The sequence below is a fragment of the Leptopilina heterotoma genome, unplaced genomic scaffold (assembly GCF_015476425.1).
Source record: "Leptopilina heterotoma isolate Lh14 unplaced genomic scaffold, ASM1547642v1 Lhet_430, whole genome shotgun sequence".
Lineage (NCBI taxonomy): Eukaryota > Metazoa > Arthropoda > Insecta > Hymenoptera > Figitidae > Leptopilina > Leptopilina heterotoma.
The window spans coordinates 659421-679768 of record NW_025111082.1 but is presented as its reverse complement, the minus strand read 5'-3'; the positions used below and the strand labels follow the sequence as shown (position 1 = coordinate 679768).

General features: G+C 31.2%; 1 protein-coding gene across 1 annotated transcript in view; it reads left to right on the top strand.

Moving 5' to 3' along the window:
- Positions 1-20348, top strand: part of LOC122506770 — a 158046-nt gene that overhangs the window by 112551 nt on the left and 25147 nt on the right. The gene's annotated exons all lie outside the window — the stretch shown is intronic.

Here is a 20348-nt window from a genome sequence, read left to right as displayed (position 1 = left end):
AATTCAGACCAAAAATAAATTCACATAATGATATAAAACTTACGCAGTGGTATGACTATTTCAGTCTCCTTTACCCCCCACGCACTGAGTGTTCAATACTTAAGTTTAAGGGCGTTGGTCACCCCATACTTGACGAGACTGTCACGCACGACGAACTCATTAGTGTACTAAAAAATTGCAAATCAAATAAATCACCGGGTCCAGACGGTATAAATTATGAATTTTTTAAAAACCTCCCGTTAAATTGGACATACTACATCGAAAATATGTTTAATAGAATTATGGAGAATGAGGCGGTTCCTCTTGCGTGGACAGAAATGCATGCATCTATGCTGCATAAAAAAGGTGACATCAGTAATCCTGCTAATTATCGTTGTATTTCATTGACAAACTGCGTTGCAAAGATCTTTACACAGATTTTAAACCTTCGTCTGACAAAATGGGCCAACGAGCTTGACTTGTTGCCTGAATTCCAATCGGGGTTCAGGAGAGGGAGGGGATGCATTGACAATATTTACATTCTTAATTCTTTATCACAAATTTATCTGAACAAAGAAAAGGGTAAACTTTACGTACTGTTTGTGGACTTTGTCAATGCATTTCCTTCCATCAGGCACAATCTTTTGTGGCGGAAATTGTTAGAAAAAGGAGCTAGTTATAAATTCATAAAAATCTGTAAGAGTCTATTCGATCAAGCTACGGTGGCTGTTCGTTCACCACAGGGACTGATGGAGCCAGTTCAGGTCACGAAAGGCGTCCTTCAGGGCGAAACACTAAGTCCTTTATTTTTTTCACTATTCTTGCAAGATTTCGAAATATTTTTTAGATCAAAAGGTCTGAGGGGCGTCTCCGTGGATCATAAACACGAGATACTGTGCACTGCATACGCAGACGATCTGGCTTTGTTTGCAACCAATCCAGCCGATTTAAAAAAAATAATTAAATGTCTCGAAAGTTACTGTAGCCACAACGGCCTTTCGGTAAATAAACAAAAAACAAAAATACTGGTCTTTCATAGAGGTAAACTGCAAACTAAGTATAATACTTTCTACTGTGAAAAGGAAAAAATCGAAATTGTAAAATCGTTGTTATTTAGGGATACAATTCTCGAGCTTGAGTTTATTTCACGGTCACTTAGAAAATGTCAAACAGTCTGTAAAAGTCGCAATGAATACAATCATGGGGATGCTGCATGGTACGCAATCTAATAGTTGGGAAGTCAAGGAAAGGCTGTTAAATTCCTTAGTAACCAGTGTCCTGTTTTATGGGATAAGGTTTGGGAAGTACGCTTTTTCTTGGAGATTGATTCTATGCAGGCTGTATTTAATAAAAGATTGCTTGCTTTGCCTAATTATTGTCCGAACTATGCGGTCAGGATTGAGGTCGGGTCACCACCACTTTCCAGTGTGGTATTTAAGAGGATGGTCAACTGGCTTGAAAAAATAAATAACATGGATGATGCGAGGCTCCCGAAGATATGTTTTAATGCGCTAGTTAACTTGGGTCTCAATGGAAAGGGAAATAACAAATATATCTGGTATTCTCAAATAATAAAAATATGTAAAGAAATCGATCAAAACCTTCCTCTTTCGCCATTTATCATTGTTGCTCAAAAAAACAAATTAATTAATAAATTCATAAACATGCGGAAGATTGAGGATAGGAAAAGAGTCTCGGAGTCTCGCAGCCTCCAAGTTTATCCCTCTCTTAATTTGGAACCGGGACGTCAACCTTACCTTAACTATAATATGCAGTATTACAAATTAAAAATAATGGCTCAATGTAGATTAGCTAGTAATATTGCAGAATGAATTATTAGTAAAGACAGTAAATTCGAATATAGACCAAATGAAAAATGTAATTTTTGCTATCGACCAAAACTGGAAACTCTGTATCATATTTTCGTAGAATGTACTACTTTCGACGAACCAAGATCGAATTTAATAAAATTAATTTAAAATAGTGCAGACTGTAGAGTGTGGGTGCTTGATCTGCTTAACGCAAGAACTAAAGATAATGTAAACAAATTGTACACATTTATATTAAAAATAATGGATCATTGTAAAACTTTGTACATATGGGATGTAAACCTGTCGACATGTAACTCTTTTTGTAAAGCTTAACCGCTTAAAGCAAAATAAATATATATCAGATTTAAAAAATTTAAAATGGCGGATCCAATATGGCGGACGACAAAATTAAAAATGCATCGCATTCGTTTAAAATTTGTAACTTGAAGGTTTTCGGGGTCGCTGATTACAAATTTGAAGTCAGATTTAAAAAATTAAAAATGGCGGATTCAATATGGCAGACCACAAAATTAAAAATGCATCGTATTAACTGCTCATGCCCTGTTAAATATTCTAACATACGATAACGTCTTTGTAGCCAATAGGATGAAGTTTTAATTTTATCATCCAGCTATCAGCGATCCCGAAAACCCCCGAGTAACAAATTTGAAGCCAATATATGAAATCTCCTGCTCAGATTATCTCACATGCCGGAAAAATCCCAGGCTAATAGGCGCGAACCAAGTACCCTTGGTCCTACAGCGTCCGCCGAGCGAGGCATTTATCCGACTGAGCTAATCTGTCGGTTCAAATGGATATCATATTAAATGCCATTTATGCTATATAAATTGTATGTTTAATGAAATGTATGTCAAATAAATTGCAAATTAAATGTTTTTTATACGAAATAGATTTTTTGTCAAATGAAATTTATGGTAAATGGTTTTATGTCAAATGACTATTATTTCAAATAAGATTTCCGGAATAATCATGCGTCTCTCAATATCATCCTGGAATATTACTTCGAAATTACTGTGGAACATTTCCTCAATGTTATTTTGGAATATTCCTCTGGGGCGGACATTTTAATATTACTTTAAGATCCCTGGAACATTCCACTAGAATAGTTATTCCGAATATGAAATGTAATATTCCCTTCATTTTAAGGTTATATTCCGTGCTGCTTGGGTATAAGCAAACCCAAAATTTTGTCGGTGCATAGAGCCATGGAACGCCCCATATAGCATTTTAAGATGATTCACATTTTGGACAAGTTAAAACCTACGATATTGGCTGGTATTAATAAAAAATTTAGGGGGAAATGTGTCAAAAGTACCTCCTAAAAGATGGGCAAATATTATTTTTAAAATATCTTTTTTATTTTTTGTGTATAACAATTTGTGTTTAAAGATTTTCAATGCGATAAGAGCATTTGTTTAAAAGATAAAAAACACAAACTGTTAGAGGCAAGAAAGGAGATATTTTAAAAAATCCTTTTTTCCCCACTTAATTCACATGAATATCAAACATCGGAAAAAAACCTCGATACATCGAAAATATTGAAATTAAAACATCGAGGTTATAAACATCGATGTTTCCGATGTCGATGTCCCATCATTACAGAAAATCCTATTAGTAAGAAAAGAATAGACGTAGGTACACTACCGGTCAAAATTGAGAGACCACCCATTTTCAGGGGAATGAAAAACGCTTTAAAACATAAGATTTATTGAAACTAAAATTTTTTTCTGTTCATTTTTTGATAGATGATAAAATCTTAAAAAGAACAAAATCTTTCAGAAGTCATTTGGCCAATATTTAATTTAGATATTTTTAAAAAATCGTAATTTTCAATGTTTTACAAAAATTTGAATAACTTTTAAAATAATGAACGCTTTTAAATGATCTTAGGCTTATTTAAAAGGTCATTTGTTACTCAATAAGAATTACTTATAGGCATTAACGTGTAATTTTTTTCTTAGAAAATGCAGGCCGTTAAACTTGGACCAAAAAAATTCAAAAAATTTGGAACAATCTTATTAACAGAAAAATAATTTTTAAAATTCAAACGTATTTTTTTTAAATTTTTTTGAAAAATCTACACCATATGGTGTTTTATATATTTTCTAGAATCGTTTTTAGTACAGAAAAATTGTTCCAAATTTTTTGAATTTTTTTGGTCCAACCCTCACAGCACCGGGATATTCAGGATATCCCAGAGACGTCCTGGGGATATCGATTTGTTTTCGGAAGTTTGGATATCTCTGGGATATCCTAGGGACGTCCATGGATATCCAGAGGATAATCCAGGGATATCCAAACTTCCGAAAACAAATCGATATCCCCAGGACGTCTCTGGGATATCCTGAATATCCCGGTGCTGTGAGGGAAGTTTGACGGCCTGCATTTTCTAAGAAAAAAAATACACGTTAATGCCTATAAGTAATTCTTATAGTGTAACAAATGACTTTTAAAATAAGCCTAAGATTATTAAAAAGCGTTCATTATTTTAGAAGTTATTCAAATTTTTGTAAAACATTGAAAATGACGATTTTTTAAAAATATCTAAATGAATTATTGGCGAAACGACTTCTGAAATATCTTGTTTTTTATAATATCATCTATCAAAAAATGAACAGAAAAAAATTTTAGTTTCAATAAATCTTATGTTTTAAAGCGTTTTTCATTCGCCTGAAAATAGCTGGTCTCTCAATTTTGACCGGTAGTGTATCTTCATCCTTTTCTTACTAATTATCCAGAGAATCAGGCTAACATTCAAAACCTAACCTTCTAAGTTTAATCCTCCATTTTTCTCCGTGTGCAAATAAATATTTAGTTATTTCAAAAAAATTATTTTATTGGTGCAAATAAATATTTATTTTAATTAAAAACTATGCATTACTGAATCAAGTAATGTTCATAATTGATTTAAAGCAATATTTATTAGATCAAATTATTCCATTTAATTGACTTATTAATTAATTTGTATTTGTTTTAAATAACTATTTATTTGATACCATAAATTAAAATATTTATATCCAGTAAATATTTACTTAGTTCAAATAAATAAAAATAAATAAGTAAAAACAAATTAGTTTAAATACAACCGAACGAGCGTTAGCGAGTGAGTTATATGTCGCTAATAATAATTAATTAATAAATTAATACTAATAATAATAATAATAATTAATTAAAAATTACAATATAATAATTATATATAGTACGTAAATAAATTTTAAAAAAATTATTGAATTAATAGTTTTGTGAAATTCAACTAAAAATAATTAAATTTGATAAAGAATTTCATTAAAAACTTTTTAACAAATCGAATGAATTTTCAGAGTATTTTAATTTAATAATCAATAAATAATTGAATTTTATAAAGAGTCACATTCTAATGTATTCATGTTTCTTAGTGCGAAGATTAAAAATTAAAATTTTTTATTAGTTAATTTAAAAAAAGATACATACTGGAAATTTTTTAATAAAATTGAAATTTCGCAAAGTTTTTTTTAAAAATTTTGAAATATGTGATTTTTGAAATTTTTAATTCTATTGTTTCAAGATAATTAAATTTTTATAAACAAATAATTGAAAATTTTTGAAATAATTGAAATTTCTTTACATTCTATTAAAAATAATTGAATTCTTTTAAAGAATTTTATTTATATTTTTCGAAAATAATCTAGGTAAAGTTTGTCACCGTAGGTAATTATAATTTTATTTTAAAAATTTTTTTGCAATATATTCAATTATTTTTATAAATAGTAAAACTTATTGCAGAATTTCAATTATTTTTAATACAATATTTATTTTGATCAAATTCCTTGAAAAATGTAATTACTTTTAACAATTGGGTAGGTCCATGCCTAAAAAATCAAAGTTGTCCCCTAGTTCTTCGATTTTGTTTAAACTTCAAAATTTTAAAGTGGAATTTACGAAATTTTTAAAAAACTTTTTGAAATTTTGAAAATGAAAAATAAAATTTAAAAAAAATGAAAAAAATTAAATTTAATGAAATTTTCAGGAAATGCTTATTGTTTACTTACAATTTAAAAAAATATTTGGTAAGAAAAATTTTTTTTTAAATTATTTAAAAAATAATTTTTAAATAAACAATTTTTTGAAAAGTGCAATGATTTTTTGCTTTTAATAACAATGATTTGATTTTCACTTATTTCACGAGTATTTTCCAAACAAAAATTGAAGGAGGGTCTGAAACTTTAGGAGATATTAAATTTCTTGTCCTTACGCGCAACCGTTAAAAGCGCATTTTCAGGCTTTACTCTGCATACAAAATAATGTTGAAAATCACCTATAATTCGTGAATTTTAACCGAATTCAATTTTTCTTTGTGGAAAATGACAGGCTATAAATTTGTAAGAATACTGTGAATTTTTTAAATTTCTATTTGTTTAAATAAATTATTATTATAGTTAATTACTAACTTTTTACATATTGTACCTAGAGAGTCTATGCCTAAAAAATCAAAGGCCCTTGTTCTTCAATTTCTATGAAACTTTGAGAAATTGTCACAGAACTTATGCAAATAAAAAGTGTGAAACGATTTTACAATTATTTGTTAATCATGATTATTAAATATTAAATAAAAAACAAATTGCGTATATTAAAAGCTTTTGAAATTTAAATACTTTCGGAGAAATTTACAACAAAAGCACTTTATTGAGTTTACAAAATTAAGTAAAATTAACTTTTCAAAAGCAAAGTAACACAATTAATATTAAACTTAATTGTTATAAACAATTTTTTAACCAAAGCTTTTTTGGAAAATTTTTTTTCTTTATAGAATTAGAAGTTTATTAGTAGCTCTGAAATAAAAAACTTAAAAAATATAGTTCTTTAAAATAATTGTTTTTATAAACATTTTTCTTAACAAAAATTTAATTAATTTTATGAAATATTTTTGCGTAAGTAAATAATGATATCACATACCTCCTAACGGTAGGATAAGTATGTTAATTGTGCTGTGGTTGTTTTGGTTATTGTTTTAAATAATTATTATTAAATAATTAATGTTATAAAAATTTTTTATCAACAATAAATTAATAAATTTTCTAAAATTTATGACAAATCAAATAATGTTTTTTAAGCTTATTTCAGAGCTAGGTACTAATAAACTTCTATAGAAAAAAAATTTTCCAAAAAAAACAAACTTTATTAAAAAATTGTTTAAATAATTAAATTACAATACAATTAAATTTAAAATTAATTTTGATATTTTGCTTTCCAAAATAAAAATTATGTTTTAAATCTGCGTCGTTATATATCGTTATATAGATCTGCGTCCGGTAAATTGCAAAATCAGAGAAAAATACACCTCTCTAGGTACAATATGTAAAAAGTGAGTAATTAACAATATAATATTAATTTCTTTAAACAAATAAAAATTTAAGAAATGCACAGTATTCTTACAAATTTATAGCCTGTCATTTTCCAAAAATAAAAATTGAATTCGGTTAAAATTTACTAATTATAGGTAATTTTGAAGAATAGATTGTATGTAGAGTAAAGCCTGAAAATGCGCTTTTTACGGTTGCGCGCAAGGACAAAAAATTTATTATCTCCTAAAGTTTTAGACCCTCCATCAATTTTTTTTGGAAAATACTTGTGAAATTAGTGGGAATCGAATCATTGTTATTAAAATTAGAAGAAAATTGCACTTTTCAAAAAATTGTTTATTTAAAAATTATTTTTTAACTAATTTGTTTAAAAAAAATAAACTGTAAAATATGTTATTTAAGTTTCTGTATGAAATGTCAAAAATCGATCATATTTAACAATTTCTGTTGGCATAGTAATTTAATTTTAGTAAATTAGAATTATTTAAATACACTGAGAAAACTGGAGAGTCAAATTCAGAGGTTCAAAAAGTGTATGTTTCCTTTGCTTATGAAGAGAGTTAAATAGTCCTTCTAAAATAAATTTTTAATTGATAATGGAAATCTACTTGTATATTCTTTCCCATTATATCTAAGGGTTAAAAGTTGCTCAGAAAATGAGTACGATCTGATGCGCGCGAACTTATTTTTGTTACATTTTATGTATTTAATTTATGGGTTAGGTTGCCATATTTATTCATTTCGCGCCGGATAAGGAAGGGATTTTTCAAGATGGTTAATTTGTCCCTCTATTATAAACTCATTTTTCCTCCAAGAGAAATGGCACGAATATAATATGTGAATGGTGTATTTGAATATTTAGATTGTTATCCAATAGTCCACTCTCAAATATGAACAATTAGTCCCTCCAGATGATTACTCCAATCCTCCAGTTTTCTCAGTGTAATAAGTATTTTAAATACATTTTAATATTATTTAAAGATTTTTTGGATTATCAACTGAGAAATATAAAAAAATTTCCCTTTAAAATTAACTATTCTTCATTTTATCAGGATTTTGAATGTTTGTAACTTCGTTGGAGAAAAACCGATTTATGCAAAATTGTTAGAGCATGTAGATAGCGTAGTCTAGCCGAGCCTCGACAATTAGTGCTGGCGCAGTACAGAATTTTTGTTTCGCCAAAGCTTGGACAAGCCACGGCGGCAAGTGCTGGCTGAGTATAGAAAAATTGTTCACAACGCTCTTTGCCAGCATTGCTTTTTTGACATAAACTTGAAAAAAATTATAAAAAATAAAAGTTTATAAATGTTTATAAATATAAATTTATTGAAAAAAATTAATATTTTACTTTTCAGTTGTTCATTTTTTATTTTTAATAAATTTAATAATAATAATTTAACATAATTGTCTAATTTTGTAAATAATAAATTATTTAATCAAATTAAAATTATAAACAAAATTTAAACTTTAATCTCAATAATAACTTGGTTCCTATTAAAATACTATTATACTTCTTACTATGAATAAAAAATTATTAAAAAATTACCACGTAATTTAAGAATTACGTAAAATGTTAAATGCAATAAGTAAAGTAATTTAATTTAATTATTAAAAATTTAGTTTAATTTATTTTATTTCAATTTATTATTTTTAACGTATCCCAATTTTTTCTCATCTTTGACTCAATAATTGTATGTCTGAAAGATACTGAGATATTATTAATACTTTACTGTACACATGTGTCGTTAGCATAGTGGTTAGTGCGTTAGTCTGTTAGTCCGTAGGTCGTAGGTTCGATTCCCCTCGTCAGCAATTTTGTTTATTTTCATAGGTTTGCGATATTTCTAGATTCCAATCGTTAGGTACTAAAATATGAAAATCTAATGCACAACGTCGATTAGTAATCCAAAAAAATGAACAGTTCACTGAGAATTATTTAACGAAACGTTTATTGATTATCAGTAACAAGAAAAGGCGCGAATACAATATCGTAAGCGATAATTACAACGCGGTAATCTTATAATGCAACCTTGCAAAGCTCGCATCTATCTAGCGAGAGCAACAAGTCTCGCCGGCGTCGTGCGAGTCGTCTGCTACGTGCAGTCATGCTCGCTACTTTGGCGCGCGAATTTGAATGCGCTCGGGGAATGAACTCGGGTAAAAGAACAACTTATTCATGAAAAAAAGATAAGACTATCTGGGTCGTCACACTTGTTATCAAAAAATTAATTAAAAAAAAAAAACTAGAGCGTTAGTCTGTTAGTCCGTAGGTTGTAGGTTCGATTCCCCTCGTCAGCAATTTTGTTTATTTTCATAGGTTTGCGATATTTCTAGATTCCAATCGTTAGGTACTAGAATATGAAAATCTAATGCACACTTACTGTAATTGTTTATTATTTAATTTTTAAATGTTATAAACAATTTTTTTCTACTTCATTTACTATATCGATTGTTAGTCTCCATCTTTAATACAATTTCTTTAGGAAGAGAAATATTTTATGAATAATAACTATTTATTAATATTATTTACCATTTTGTTGTTAAATTATTTATAATTATTAATTTACGACTAATTAATAACAATACGGCATTTATTGCGGCAATATTCTCAGTCAGCACTGGTCCACTGGTGCGCCAGCGTTGTCTGGAAGCACTGGCAGGCAGTACTTCGCCAGCGTTAGACAGCGTTATCATCCCAGAGTTATGCCAGAGCTGTCTGTCAGCGTAGCTGCCAGTACTGACAGTGCTGGCGCAGTACTCCGCCAGTTGTAAATTTCCCATTGGGTTGCTGCTAAAATTTCGCGTTGGGTTTTGCACTAGTTTTGAAAAGAAATTGATTAAAAAAAGTGTTTATTTTGAAGGTTATTGACAAGTATTATAACTAACTTGAAGTTGGTTTGCTACTTGCAATAAAAGTCAAATTCACAATGAAACGATTTTTTTAAAGTCAGTTTAAAACAAACCAACTTTAAGTCAGCTATAATACTTGTCAATAACCTTCAAAATAAACGCTTTTTTTAATCAATTTCTTTTGAAGACAAGTGCAAAACCCAACGCGAAATTTTAGCAGCAAGAAGATATTGCTTCTATCTACATGCTTCAACAATTTTGCATAAATCGGTTTTTCTCCAACGAAGTTACAAACATTCAAAATCCCGATAAAATGAAAAATGGTTCATTTTTAAGGTAAATTTTTTTATATTTCTTAGTTGATAATCAAAAAAGTCTTTAAATAATATTAAAGTGTATTTAAAACACTTATTATTTAAATAATTCTGTTTTACTAAAATTAAATTACTTTGCCAAAAAAATTTTTACAGATAAATTATTTGATACTTTTATCAAGTTCAAAACACAAATTCATTCTTTAAAAATAAATATCAATCGCTTTTTTTATATTTCTTAAAGAGATTGCTCCTTTTTAAAATATTTTGTAATGTCTGTCAATGTAACCTTTCTTCATGTACTCTCAATTTATAACATCTTTTTTTATATGAAATGAAATTATTTTTTACAAAAAATCATTGTGCATTTCGTAATCCCAAAACATGTAAGAATATTTTTCTAAAGTATTGAAATTTTTTATAAAAAAATACATTAGGCGAAATAAAATGGTTTGACCCAATAGTAAAATTCTTTGCAGAAATTCAATTAGTAGGGTAGAGTGGGGTAAAAAAGCCACATTTTTACTTTTGATGCTGTAAAATCTGTATTTAAAATTTTTTTCTCAAATTTCCAATTGTTATTGAAAGTTTAGTTATTAAGCTTGAAAATTCTTGACGGAAATATTTTTTATCTCATGAAAGGACTAAGTTATAAGAGTTTTACGAAAGCACTGCAAGTGGCTTTTTTGCACCACCTGGTGGGGTGAAAAAGCCACCCTACGATTTTAGCAAAACATGTTATCAATTTAGGTATTTTTATAGTTTTCCTTTATTTATATGACAAATAGTCTTATTTGAAAAATATTTTAATAAATATGAAAGAGTTTTTAGCAAGCAAAATTGAAAATTATATTAAGTTTACCTGTTTTCGATTTGCACTGCCAATTTTTCGTACCTTTTTTAGAAGTTCTCTTTAAGTTTCACCACAGATAACATATTTCGTTGCAACCGTTTATTCATTGTTTATTTTTTTAATGCACTTTGAACTACTTTTTCGTCGTGTTTAATTTATTTTATTAAATAAACACGAGAAATTGAGTTGCGAGTTGACATTCGAACGAGACAGACGTGTTTGTCCCGTGAAAGAAAGTTAAGAAATTAACAAGTCGAAAATTTAATATTGTGATATCTTTGAATTTTTTTTGTTTTTTATCATTATAATTGAGTAATAAAGTTATATAATATTAAAAAATGAGTGAAAATGGTGAGTTGGTAAAATTTCTACGTGAAGTGCAAAGTGACGTGCAATCATCTAACAAAAAACTGGATAAGATGGACTCGGATATTAACGATCTTAAAGTGTCTAACGATAAACTCACCAATGAATTCAAAGATTATAAAAATAAATATGAACAAATTAAAAAATCAAATAAAATTTTACAAGATAAAATTGATAATTGTGAACAGAAATTGAATTTTATTATGGGCAGAGAACGAGCAAGAAATCTTCTATTATTCAAGATACCCGACAATCGCGAGGTAAACAACGATTTGTTTGCCTCAGTGTCAAATATATTTGGAAAAGCAAATGTCTCAGTACCGGAAAGTTGTATTGTTAATATAATTAGAGTCGGTAAATATGAAGGTGCGAGGCCCGTATTGATTTTATTCACAAGTTATAAGTGGAAATCAGTAATTTTTTCAAAAGCAAAATATTTTGGAGAAATGAAAATTGGTCTAGGCAATGACTTGACAAGAGAAGAGAGAGAAAAGAGAAAGGAGGATTATGAACTGCTAAGGAGATATAAAGACCTGCTTAATCAACAAGGGAAAGATTGCTTAATCAAGGGAATGAAAGTGATTGCTAATAATAAAATCTTGTGTGCCGATGAAATTAAGGATATTCTCGAAAAACAAAAACTAGAGGAAATTGCTACTGATATCGACACAGACAGCGGTGACTCTTCATTCTCAAAAGCTTCCAGTACCAATCGAAAACGAGGAAGGTCTGTTGATAATAAGAATCGTTCCAAAAAAAATCCCAAGAAGAGAGTCAAAGCAATAACTGAACCACGGATTGACTCTTTTTTCACTAAAAGAGCCCAGGAGGTGGAAATGGTCACGAATAATAAATAGCTAAATTAGAAGCAAACTAACCAACGGATTTTTTTCTGGAATGTTAAGGGCTGGTCTAACATTGAATACTTAATACATGAAGTAAATGATTTTGACATCTTGTGCGTCGTTGAAACTTGGCTTACATCCCCACCAAACAGCTATATTATTCCGGGAAGAGAAGTCATTGTCAGTCCGGCTAAGAAGATATCTAATGTGGGCAGAGCAAGTGGAGGTCTACTTGTCAGCTTCAAAAAATGTGAATATCTCTACAATATTTTACATATTTCTGGGGATATGATTTTTATTAAATTTTCAAACAAAGGGTTAGATTTTATCTTAGGTGCTGTTTATAGTACTCCGAATTCAGATATCAATAATCTCGTTGCTGAACTTAATGATATTTTTGACATGATTAATTTTAAATTCCCTAATTTACCAGTAATTACAGGGGGAGATTTTAACTCTAGAATTGGCGAACTCAATCAAGTAAATAAGGAAATGTTACCAAAGAATATAAATATTTTAAATAAAAGACGTAGTTTAGACAAGATTTTTAATAAAAGGGGGGTAAATTTAGTAGACTGTATGGAGAATAATGGATGTATTGTTTTAAATGGTAGAACGAAAGCAGATAATTACGGTGGTTATACATTTGTCAGTAAAGTAGGTAAATCGATGATAGATCAGGTTTGGACCTCAATGGATGGATTGTTAATGATAGAAAATTTAGAAATTTGCAATATTGTAACTAAATCTGATCACTTTCCAGTAATAGTAACTATTTCTGAATTGATAAAAAGTAAAAATAAAGTTAAAAATAAAATTACATGGAAGAATAATTTAAGTAAAAAATATATGGAAAGTATGTCTGCGTCTACTTGTGTTTCTGAATTTAGAACTATAAATGAAATGGCTTCTGATCTAATAAATAAGATATCTTTTAATGCAAAAAAAATTGGTATGTCAACAAAGATTAACAATAAATCCGGATCATCGAAACCTTGGTTCGATGTTGATTGTGTTAATGCGAAAAAATCAGTAAATAAGTTACTTAAAAAATGTAAAAAACTAAAATTTGAATCCGTTGTAACAGACGAATATTGTACAAGTAAGAATGAATACAAAAAGTTACTGACTGCTAAAAGGAGCGTATATAAGATTCAAACTCTTGATCAATTAACCCAAGTTAAAGATTCACAAACATTTTGGAAAATAATTAATAAATATAGATTCAAACCATTTATACAGGAAAGTATTAATCTGGAAGATTGGCATACATTTTTTCAGAAATTTTATTACTGTGGAATATCAAACCCCTATAGAATCAAAATTTCTTATAATAAAATAGTTAACCCATATTTAGAGCAGGTTATAACACTTGACAAAATTCTCTTATCCCTTCATAAATGTAAAAATAATAAGGCCGCAGGCCCAGATGAAATTAATTATGAATTTTTAAAAAATTTACTAAATAATTGGGTAGAATATTTGAGCGCTCTTTTTAACAAGATCATGGAAAAGGAAACTATGCCTGATTCTTGGTCGAATATACACTTGAGGATGCAATATAAAAAAGAAAACAAACAGGTGCCAGACAGTTACCGTCCAATAGCGTTGATAAATTGTGTCGTCAAAGTTTTTACGCAAATAATAAACCATAGACTAACCAATTGGGCAGATAAAGAAAAATTAATATCAGAATTTCAAAATGGCTTCCGTAAAAACAGAAGTTGTCTTGACAATATTTTTACCTTAAATTCAATAATACAATTAAAAATCAATGCTAAGCGTGGAAAGCTGTTTGTCCTGTTTGTTGACTTTAAAAGCGCGTTCCCGTCAGTCAGGCATCATCTTCTATGGGAAAAAATATATAATCTAGGTGTGGGAGATAAAATAACTAAAATTTTCATTGATCTATACAAAAAAGCAAATGTTTCTGTGAAAAATAGCGATGGGATTTCAAAATCAACTAAAGTGACAAAGGGGGTGCTTCAGGGAGAAGTTTGCAGCCCTATTCTCTTCTCGCTCTTTACAGCAGACTTAGAAGTCTTCCTGAGGAGTGAGGGAATTAGAGGAGTATCTGTAGGTCACCTGGTTGAAATCCTCCTTATCGCATATGCTGATGATATAGCTATTATGTCTGAGTCACTATCAGGAATGAAAAGAATATTGAAGTCTCTATCTAAATATTGTAAAAAGAATGAATTAGAAGTAAATGCAAGCAAGACTAAGATTGTTATCTTTCGAAAGAGTGGAGAAAAAAAAAAGAATAAGGATATGTGTTTTATGTACGGCGACGAAAAGATAGAAAGTGTAAAATCATATGTATATTTGGGCGTTTCATTTTCAGAAACCTCCACTTTTTCAGTAGCTTGTCATGATTTTGTAAGCAGGGCAAACTTAGCTGTTAATGCGTCACTTTCGTTGATAAATAAAGTTAAAGAAAACATATGGACAACTGTAGATAGAATTTTTAACAGTCTTGTAATGAATGTTTTTATGTACAGTATACAAGTTTGGGGATTGAGACACCTTGACGATATAGAGAAAATACAAAATAATTTTTATAAAAGACTGTTGAGAATTCCTATAAATACGCCTGGTTATGCAGTGTGCTTGGAAACAGGGAGAAGTAAATTAACAGTTAGAATTTTCAAATTGATTTTAAATATGTTGGAAAAAATACTAAGTATGAGTGATGACAGATATCCTAAAATTTGTTATAACAGGTTGAGAGATACTGGATTTCTTCCAGATTTGAATGAAAAATATAATTGGAATAAACAAGTAGGTAGATTATTTGAATTTGTGGGAGAAAAAGAAAGTTGGGAAACGATATCACTAGAATATTTGAACCAAAATAAATTTAGGCTAATTAGTACGTATGAATCATTCGTTCGTGCAGAGGATATGCAAAGATTGATGAATTCGCGATCCCTGCAAATTCTTCCTCATCTTACGTTGGCAGTTGGAACACAAAAATATTTATTAATCAGAAATTCTTTAGAATATACCAGAATTATTGCACAATTGCGCTTGATAAATATCTATAATACGAAACTTTTACTCAGAAACAAAAAATTAAAATTAAATTCTCTGGAGATTTGTTGGGATTGCGAATTAAAAGTCGCAGATAGTTTGCATCATTTGCTTATGGAATGCTATATGTATAAAGATATACGGAAAAATTATATATGTTGTAGCGATGATCCGGATGAAATCAGATGTACATGGATTGATTTATTGAATAACCCAAATTATGATGGAATGAAAAGAATTTATCTATTTCTTAATATTGTTATTGAGAGAAGGAATGCTAGATGGTAATTAAATATGTTCTTGTTAACCGCAACCTCTTTGTATGAACAAACTGTTCTTAAACAAATAAACTTATATATAAACACGAGAAATTTTGTAAAATAAGAAGGTTAGTTTAAATAGAAAACAAGTGAATTTCACAAAATATTCAATGGATTTTTTGCCCTGGCGTTTTTACACCCAAGACCAGTTATTAGAAAAGCAAAAATAAATTGTTAATTCAGTTCAATTTCCAAAAATTAACCTTGAATACGTTTTCGGTACACTTTTCTCCTTATGTACAAACATTTACTTTTATTATTCGTTCACTTAATCAGATTGTAATATGTTTGAAAAGTTCACCAAAATGTTTTCAAAAAAGCAACAAAAAATTAAAATTACAATAAAAACAATATTAATCTAGGTACAACATTCAAACTAGATTCAAAAGTTGCGTATTACCTAATAGTATTTATATTCTAAACAGCTGATAAATCGGCTTAATAGTTTTTAAATAAAACTCAAATGGCTTTTTTACACCATGGCTTTTTCACCCCACTCTACCCTATCAATACATTTTAATAAAATGGAATTAATCAAATTTTCAATTATAGTTATGAGTAGACAAAATTATATTTTAAAAAATTTAAAAAATTCTTTGTTTAATTTAATTATTTTCCAAATTTTTAATTAAAATTACTTAAAAAAATGTTATTTTTAACAAATTTAAAGAAACTCGCAAATAGAATTTAATTATTTATAAAAACTATAATAACAATCTTGGAAGCCATTTGTAGATTTATTTATGTTCGAAATAAAATTCATTTAAATTTGATGAGAAAAAATCGAGAAAAATTAGAACAAAGCTGAAAAATAACCGGGAATTTTGATGAACAAAAATAGTAGACACCCTTGATATAACAAGTAAATTTAACGAAAATTAGTCATTAAAATTCTAATTGAATGGAACTTTAAAAAATTAACTGTTCTAAACTATTGTCTCATTTGATTAAAATTAGAAAATTTAATAGGAAACTCAAAAAGAGTTAATAATGAGTTAAAATGTTAAAAATTGTAATGGTAAAAATTTTGTTATTTTAATATTTTGTTATTTGTATCAAACCATTTCAAATTGTGATATTTTTCTCGATACGTGTAAATTGATGCAATTGTACATTAAAAATATTTTTTTTGAAAAAAAATTTAAAATTTTTAAGTTCATAAATATTGTATATTATTTTATCTATTTTCATTCAAATAAATGATTTTTATAAATTAAAAAAATCTCTCCGCGCAAGCGCGGACACATTCTCATCCGCGCTTCGCTTGCAAGTTTCAGCGCGCCTCGGGGCGCGCGAATATTGATCGTCGCGCTTCGCGCAAATGGCTCGCTTCGCTCGCTGTAGTCTGCAATTGTTGTGGATTATTTGTGTTATTGTTCTTGTTTCCTATTATATGTTTCATAAAACATTTTTTTTCTTAAAGTTACTACGACTTTAAGGATTACATTCTTATCACATGTTTTTGTTTGCTGATGATTGCGAGATAAAGTGGATTTAATTGTATATTTTTGGTCTTGATAATTTAAATTGTGAAGTTATTTTTAATTATACTAACTCTCTTAGCAGAAACATGATTTGCAGAAGCAGATAAAATATTCTTAAAGTATTAGTATCAAGGTTTTTGTGTAGTGTAGACCGGAGCGTAATGGCTAACTTTTCACTCTTTGTTGATTTACTCGGACATTTTTGTTTTAATTAAGTGTTTATCTCCTAGAAAAGTTACTCTGGTATCTTAGCTTTCTTTTAAAAAAACGAACGTCCCTATAGTACTGTTACTTTTTTTTCTACAATAAACGGACACTTCGTCGGTATCGTAAGTTGCTCTTTATGCATAGCGTGTTGCATTAGCCAACACGTCAACACTGTCCTCGGCTCTACATGGCGCCTTGCCATGTGAGGTCACTGCTCTCGTGAATAAAAGGTCTCTGGAGATCAAGGAACTGGATGAAGCCACGACGGAGGATAAGGTGATTTCGGTTCTAAGGGATAAGCTAGGCAAGCCCGACCTGAAGATGGAGTGCCACCTTTTGACGCGCTTTAGAGGTACTAAGATCGCTCTGGTCCGCCTGCCTGAGGCAGAGAGTAACAGAGTAACATTCTGCTACAGCTTGGTAGGATCATAATCGGCTGGATAAACGTTCCAATTCGTGAGCATGTTGAAGTAACTAGGTGTCAAAAGTGCCTAGGTTACGGACACAGAACCCTATCCTACAAAGGGCTCGACAGAAGTAAAAACTGTCGGAGATGCGGCGGAGAGGGACACCTCGCGAAGAGCTGTAACGTTAAACCGAAGTGCCTTACTTGTTTGGACCTGGGGAAGATAGAAACGGATCATAAGTCCGGTAAAAGAGTCTGTCCGGTTTACTGGGAAGAACTGCAAAAGATTAAAAGGACAAATCCTTAAAATTTTTGCAGGGCAACCTGCATACAAGTAAGGATGCACAGTTGCTCCTAATTCAAACGGAAAGGGAAAATGATGTCGATATCCTGTTCTGTAGTGAGCAGTATCAAGGAAGCGACGTCGCCCCTTGGTATCAGGATAAGGCGAAGAGAGCCGCCATAAAGCTGTGCAACCCAGAATTGCGGGTTGACAAGTTTCTGGAGACGAGCAGTGGGTTCGTGTGGATAGAGGTAGCTAATATACGTATGTATAGCTGCTACTTCTCACTCAACGACCCACTGACAAACTTCGAAGGCAATATAGAAGACCTAGAAGCGAGCCTTACAGAATCCAAACTGGATGTCATCATCACTGGCGATTTTAACGCAAAGTCGCCAGAGTGGGGTGAGGCGAGACTTGACAAGAGAGGAATTCGTATTGGAGAAATGATCGCCAGAAACGACCTATTAGCTGTAAACCGAGGCAACACATGGACTTTTAGACGAGGTTCTATCGGATCAATTATAGATCTAACGATCGCATCGTCTAAACTATTTAGCCGCATAAGCGACTGGCGGGTCTCTGAGGAATATACCGCAAGTGACCACCAGTACATTGAGTTCTCAGTCTCGATGCGAGACACACGAGGAGAAATAAGACAGGATGTTCCTAGTCGCAAAACCTCCTCGTGGAATATGAAGAGACTCTACAAGGAAAAGTTCGGCCGGTCGCTAAGAGAATCCCTTTTAATTGAGGACTTGGGCTGGGTGAAGAGGCCGAGCAGTCTGGATGGGGAGGTTCGAGCGGTGAGGAATATGATAGTCACCGCTTGCAATGCGTCTATGCCACGCAAAGGCGCCATTCCCGTAAGAAAATCCTTGCACTGGTGGTCAGAGGAGCTAGCCTCCTTGAGAAAGGAATGCCTCAAAGCAAGAAGGACACATACCCGATCTAAGGGAGATCCCTTGCTGAAAGAGGCTTTCAAGGAGGCAAAAAAAAAAAAAAAAAAAAAAAAAAATTGTCCCGGCCTGGACAATCCCGATTGGGTCAGAAAGATAATAAGTTCTTTGTTTCCTCCTGCAGAGCCATACCTTAGAAGGGACTGGAGTTTTTGTAAAGTCGAAGAGGAAGAACTCTTCACACTTAGTGAACTACAAAAAGCAGGCAAAAGATTGAAAACAGGCAAGGCGCCTGGAATCGATGGGATAAGTAACGAGATCCTAAAGTTGGTTATCGACACTTCACCCCAGATTCTGCTTCGATGCTTCAATCTTTGCCTTGAGAGAGGAGAGTTCTTCCGCGACTGGAAGCGACAGAGGTTAGTCCTCCTAAGAAAAGGTGAAAAACCTCTAGATAAGGTTTCATCGTACAGGCCTATATGCTTGTTGGATACGATGGGTAAACTCCTAGAGGATATGGTTCTGCAGAGAATGCAAAGCCACTTGACCGGAGAGAATAGTCTATCGGATTACCAATTTAGTTTCCGTAAAGGCAAGTCCACAGTTGATGCCATCCAGGCAGTTGTGGACATAGCCAAAGCAGGAAAAAACAAGTTGGGACCTGGAAAAAAGAAGAGCTTCTGCGCGTTGGTAGCAATTGACATACGCAACGCGTTTAATTTCGCCAGATGGAAAGATCTCATCGAGTCGATGAAAAAGAAAAACATGCCGCCCTACTTGTTGCGGATAATGGATAATTATCTTAGCGACAGGTGGGTTATATATAAGGGAGACCGAGGCATTGCTGGTCACAGACAGACGTGGTTATGAGCTCCCACGAATCGTGATAGACGGATTCGAGGTCAAGTGGAGTAAACAAATTAAATATCTTGGTGTGGAGTTGAATGGAAGGTTAAACTTCTACCCCACATGGTTACGGCGTCAAATAAGGCGATCGAGTGTGCGGCTAATCTTTCACGGTTAATGACAAACGTAGTCGGACCCCGTGAAAAAAACGGAGACTAGTGGCGAGTGTCGCCCGCTAAAATGCTCTATGCAGCACCAACGTGGGCCCCATCTCTGAGGAGCAAAAGATGTGTGACCATCTGTGAAAAGGTACTGTCGGCGCAGAGATCGATAACAACGCGTATCATCTCTGTATACAATAAGACGGTATCTACGAGTGCTGTGCAGGTCCTTGCAAGTGTCCCGCCAGCAGATCTTTTGGCGGGGAAAGGGAAAAAATGTTTCTCTTTTCTAAAGAAAGCAGTTCCTTGGATGAGGAATTAAGATCAAGCA